The sequence below is a fragment of the Pinus tabuliformis genome, chromosome 6, assembly GCF_031772625.1.
Source record: "Pinus tabuliformis cultivar Carrire ecotype Pingquan chromosome 6, CPIR1, whole genome shotgun sequence".
In the NCBI taxonomy this organism is placed as follows: Eukaryota; Viridiplantae; Streptophyta; class Pinopsida; order Pinales; family Pinaceae; genus Pinus; species Pinus tabuliformis.
The window spans coordinates 1,960,894,891-1,960,901,666 of NC_142292.1; positions in this window are offsets into that span (position 1 = coordinate 1,960,894,891).

A 6,776-nucleotide genomic window follows, 5' to 3' on the forward strand; every position below is an offset into this window, starting at 1 on the left:
TGGGTTACTTCAATGCCAAGATAGTAATGAACATAGCCCAAATCAGTCATTTCAAAACTTTTCCCCAATTCCTTCTTTATGGATGCAAGGTAGCTTTCATTGTTCCCTGTCATTAAAAGATCATCTACATATACCACAAGATACACAATTGTTTTGCCAACTTTCTTGACAAATAAAGTTGCATCATCAAGATCAAAATGATTGAAGTTGAGTTTTAGAAGATGCTCAGTTAGTTTTTCATACCAGGCTCGCGGTGCTTGTTTGAGGCCATACAAGGATTTCACAATTTTGCATACTTTATGTTCATCTCCTTTCACAGAAAATCCCTCAGGATGGGACATAAAAACATTCTCTTTTAGATCTCCATTCAAGAAGACAGTTTTTACATCCATTTGATGGACTTTCCAACCGTTCTGAGCTGTTAGTGCAAAGAGTGTCCGGATGGTGGCCCATTTTGCTGTGGGGGAAAAAGTTTCCTCATAATCGACCCCTTCCTTCTGTGCAAAACATTTTGCCACAAGCCTAGATTTGTGCTTGTCAAGTGAGCCATCAGCTTTGTACTTGTTCTTGTAGACCCACTTGCAGCCAATTGGTTTGGTTCCAAATGGAGGATCAACCACCTTCCAAGTGCCATTCTTTATGAGAGCATCATACTCCTTTTGCATCGCTTCTTTCCATTCATCATGAGAAGCAGCTTCTTTGAAGGAAGTTGGTTCAAAATATGTAGACAAGTTCAATTCACAATCATACGTAACATCCATATCAACAGGTGAATTAGAGTCATCTACATCACCTCCATTTTGTCGGTTTGAATTTCTGGTTCCTGTTTTTCCAATTTCATCAGGATGAACACTTTCAAGTGTCTTTGTCAGCCACTTTGGGGTACCTTTCTGAGATGGTCCAGGCTGCTCTATTGATTGAGTTGGGACTGAATCAAGATTGAGTCTCCCAATTCTATCAATTACATCACTTAAAGCATCATCCGTTGTTGGAGTTTCATGCAGGGGAGATTGTTCTTCAGAAGAAGATTCCACATGTTGATCTAGTATAGGAATCCCCCCTTCAAGATGTGGAATCTGATTATCAAATTCTTGAAATGATTTCATTTTTACGAATCTATTCAAGCGATCAAGTTGCCGCTCAACAACATTGTCAGATTTGGATGATTCAAGAAAAATTACATCTCTAGATACAACAAACTTTTTATTTACTTCATCATAGAGACGGTATGCTTTGGAGGTGTTTGAATACCCCAGGAAGATACACTTACGACTTCTAGCACCAAGTTTGTTTCTATGTACCTTTGGTATCAAAGCATAACAGGTGGAACCAAAGATCCTGAGATGTTTTACCGAAGGAACATGTCCATACCACAATACATAAGGAGTCTTGTTTCTTATAGCATTAGATGGACATCTATTCTTTATATATGCAGCACATAGAACAGCATCAGCCCAAAACATTATCTTTACATTTTTGAAGAAAAGCATGGATCGTACCATATTCAAGATTGTTCTATTCATTCTTTTAGCTACACCATTCTGTTGGGGATTATAAGGCATAGTTGTTTGATGTTTGATCCCATGTTGGCGAAGATAGTTTTCAAATTCATTTGATGTATATTCTTTTCCATTATTAGTGCGAATAGACCCAATATGAGATTGTGCATCATTTTCAATCCATTTATGAAAATTCTTGAATGTTTGAAAGGCATCAGATTTGTTCTTCAATAAATAAACCCAACACATTCTGGTGTAATCATCAATAAATGTCATGATATATTTATTTCCATTTGCAAAAGGAACAGGCATTGGACCACATAAATCTGAACGAATGAGTTCAAGCTTCCTATGTGCTCTTGAATGTGAATCATGAAAAGACTGTTTGCTATGCTTTCCTAGAATGCAAGCATCACATTGCTTATGTTTCCTAGGAATTGTAGGCAAACGAGCAACACCATTTTCTTCAATAAGCGGAGACTTTCATAGTTTAAATGTCCAAATCTAGCATGCAATAATAAACTTGATGGAAGTGTACCTTCATCATGATGAGAAATATATGAGAAATGTTGTGCATGAGCAGAGGTTCCTTGCAGTTTGAGAAGTCTTTCTTCTTCTATTCCCCTCATGACAAGTGAGTGGTCAGATGCTTTTCTTACCTCAAGCTTGCCATCAAACATATGAATGGAGTGACCTTGCTGGCGGATGTGAACCCAGGACAACAAGTTTCTCTTGAGCTGTGGGAGATATAGAACATGATCCAGAAGAAAGTCTGGAAGACCAGGCAGTTTAAGCCTGATTGTGCCAAGCCCTGATGGCTTGATTTTTGACTAATCTGCAAAGTATACTGCTCCATCAACATTGTCAGTGAAATCTTCAAAAAAATCTTTCCTATGAGTCATATGACAGGTTTCTCCTGAATCAAGCAACCAATCATTTTTCGAAGAAGCAAATGAAGCATTAAACAAATCTTCATTTACTCCGATGTTACATTGTGCCTCAATATAGTGAGCGGATTCAGGTGCTTTACCTTTGTCTGTATCATCAGTTTTACCTTTAGGCTGGTTTCTTTTCTGCTCAATTTTGTCCCATGGTAGCTTGCATGTAGAAGCATCATGTGATCCATTTCGTTTGCAACAAATGCAATGCAGATCTGCCTTTTCTCCTTGCGAATGTCTGCCCCCCCTGCCTCTAAAATATCTTCCTCTTCCTCTTCGTCCACCTCTTCCTCTTGTAGAGTCTTGAGCAGGATGCTTTTCTTTATGAGCAAGGCACACAGTCTCTTCAGAAGATTCAGGGACTGTCTTCTTTCCAAAGGCTTTCTCTCTTTCAGCAAACTTTTTCACAAGAGAGTCAAAGGTTATATCTTTAAGATTTCCATTTGCTTGTAAAGACCCAAGATAATTGGAGTAAGTAAGATAGAGTGCCTTGAGAAAAGCAATAAGAGGGATATCCAACTCAACCTTAGTGGATTTGATATCATGCATTATCGATTTTACTTCAGATGCAAGAGCAAGAGGATCATTATTTTTCAATTCAAGAGTGAAGAGTTTAATCATGAGCTGAACAACTTCAAGTGCAGAATGTGAGTCATAGAGTTCTTTCAGCTTTTGTAAAGCTTCAAAGGCAGTTGAATATGATGAAATATGGCGACTTACTTCTTCATTTACAGATGCTGCGATTAATGCATAGGCTTTGTTGTTCTTGTTTTCCCAAATGACGAGCTCTTTGTCTGATGTAGGCTGCACTGGGTCATTGTCTCCTTCTCCGACACACACTCCCTTCCACAACTCATTGAATATGAGGGCGTGTTTTATCATCTGGGACCATTCAGGGTAGTTCTGCTTGCCAGTGAGAACTATTCCTACCATAGAGATGATTGAATGCATTTTGTAAAAAAAACTTCTGCTGATAGAAAAAAATACTTCTGTTGATATACAGTGAAATTGTACTCAAAGGGCAAAAAAAATTTCAAATACTTTTATGTATTGTTTGTTCAAATCCCTCCAAGGATCCTCATATAATATATCCACCATATTCCATATGTACAGGCTATTTTAATGCCGTCATGATCCATTCATGAGACAACCTCCCTTTCTGCTTACAATATAATATGATGTGTTTAAATCCTTAACAGTACCACATTTGTAATATACAAAACCCAATCATAAACAAAAGCTAAAAAAAGAGGGCACCACGAGATCATATCAAAGCCTCAATGCTACTTACATCAGATAAATTCATGATCCACCAAGAAGGTCAATGTTATCAGCTATATTATAAACAGCCAGACGTTTCCAACTAGAACCAAAGAGCTGTTCACCGCCTATGGAAAATGTCAATGCCCATGATAGAATCACCGTTTGCTTTAATGAACACAACGGAAGCTAATGGGCCTCACTATGGAGAACCGCCAGGAGTTTCAAATGGTCACGGCGCAAAAGATCGAACAATAACTAAGCATGCTGTTTTTTTTTGGTAATAATTGAAAATTCGATTATTGGTTTAGAAATGTCCGATATACAATTGCATCGAAGGAAATTTTGGAAGAGTGGATACAACTGAAGCCACAGCAGACAGACATGGTGCGTCCAAGGTGCCTAAAGGTCACAAAACGAGAGATCCATTAGATTCTACAGTGAACCAAGCCCGCGTGACCTGTCGCGTAGCACAGTTAAGGTTCTACCCTAGCCGCCACCGCGCTTTTGATAGTCATACAAACACCATTGTATACACTATAAATCCAATGGCTGAACCGACTTATTCAAACAACGTCCAAGGCATATACAAACAGCGCGTTCAAAACATAAACATAAATGCGACTTCAGCTTTAATTCAACATCGCGTTAATATGATTTCAGCTTTTCAAAGGAGCCTTTTATCTTTCAAGGAGTTCAGAGAATTGAATAAAATAGCAGATACCAGCTTTAATGCACTGCACATTCAGAACGATGATACCACTGTGCATTCACCATTCCAAATCTCCGTTCTGGAACTCATTCTCAGTGGAACCTCCATGTCTGAGAGAATTCGCAACTCGGTCAAGGGTCCAAAACAAGTTGCTCGGTATTGGAGAATTTTTGCACCAACACATAGGAGTTACGCACAGTTCTTCCAACGCTTCAAAAACCAGCACTCACAGTGGACGCTCAACGTAGCTCTCAATTGATAACTGGAGGCAGAGCAGCGCTCAGGACAGAGCAGCGGTTAGGACAGAGTAATCAAGTGAATGCAATGCAATGGAGGCAGAGCATTTCAGGAGAGAGGCAATGGCAGAGATGAAGGGAGTTACAACTATTTTTAGAACTGGCTCTGATACCATGTCAGGCCAGGCAGTAACTCTCCAAAGGCAGAAAAACTGATTGGTGTATTATTCCATAGGTAACCCATTGTTATATACAATAGGGAGTGATTGTTCAGTTCATCTCCCGATGACTGTTCACCTTCCGAATTTATTTATTTACATAAAATTCCCAATCATGAAGATTAGGTGTCAACAAAAATCATAGTTTCCTTCAAATATTTTGGAGCACCCACTAAAGTGCTTCGTTTTCCTCCTAGCTAATTCCCTTTCTACTATCCCAGTGCTTCTAGAAGCCCTTCTCCAAAGTTCTCTCTTAACTATCTTGGAGGGAAAGTGATTATGTTATTGGGACCCACAGATTCGAATTTGATTAGGACGAAGGGATGAGAAAGCTTCATATTATTCAATCTCTTTCACGCGTTAAAATCATATCAAATGATTGTCTTTATGTTTGATTGATACGACAATCACTCCAACATTTGTTTGGATTTTGAGACCTTTTTCAATGAATTTTTTTCTTCTGAAAGTTGTGTTCTCAATTAAGGAAATTAAAGAAAAGGTGAAAATGATGCAATTGAAGGATTTTCTGTTTTAGCGCCTAATAATGCCTTGCTAATGTGAAGGGATTAGTATTTTCTTGACTCAAGATCAGTCGCATTTGACTTCCTAGCAATGCCTTTTAATTTCATTTTTCTCATGTTTATATTGCTATCCTTGAAGTTGGTGATCTACTTTGTGTGTAATAGGAAGTATTAACTATTAAGCACTCCCAAAGGTGATTTTGATGGATGACTAACTTTAAATGTCCCTACTTGACACTCTAGTATTATATGATCATGCAAAGAAAGTATTAATCAATATTAAAGGGAATATGATTAATGTGCAGTGTTTCTTGGCTTATCATATAATTACTACATTTTGGCACCCAATAATATATTTTAGGCTACTTATTGGTTGTTACTTGTGGAGCTTCTCTTTGGCTTAGAAAAGCATCCAAGATAAATGTCCATTGCATCGGCATTGGAAATCATTAAAGAGAACTTCACCAAAAGTAGTAGAGGACATGGGAGCAATTGGTATAATGAATGGATAACCACTAGAGAAACATCGAGCCACCATAATTTCTTATGTATTTATATTCACTCGAAATTAGCTAGTAACAAAAAGTACCTTTTTTTTAATATTTTCATGTATACGTAAATACTCAAAACACAATTTTAGACTAATTATTCATACTAATAATTATATGATAGTCATAATTTTATAATTAGATAGTATTATATGATTAATATTATAGGACACAACTATAGGGTCCGACTATGAAGGGCATTGTGACAATATATGTACACTTCTCATTGTATTAGACAATAATCTCTCAGAATGTGATATCTATCCAATGAAATGTACTACTAGAGGCCATCGTGGGATTGAATTTTTTATTTTAGTGACCATGGTGATATATTTTCTTGGGCCTTAATGTTTTGCTTCCTTAAGGGTTTGACACTTCTCATAGCTAGCACCTTCATTCAACCAAGTGAGGTACTCATCTTGGAAAGTTGAATCATTTTGTCTCCACAATCTAATATGATGCTGGATCAATCTCATGATCCTAAAACCATAGGTTATAATAGCCAGGAACTTTAACCATGGGCTAAAGCATCTCCAAATTTAAGGAACACGACTCTTTTAAGACAAGCAATAAGGATATTTTTTACAATGATCTTTTTTTGTTTTTTTTTCACAAGTTATATACTGTATGATATTCTTAGCATGTAACTTGATATGATTATGCCTAAGATTTTATTGAAGGTTGAATCCTAAGTTCCTAAGGTGTTATTTTCTATGGTAACACTTTATTTACTTTATTTATACAGGTCATATAGCCACATAGTGGCCACTATCGCCCGACTAAAAGCTATTTCCCAACTGAAAAAAACTTGTTTAGGTTTCTTACTTTTCTAGGGAAAAAATGG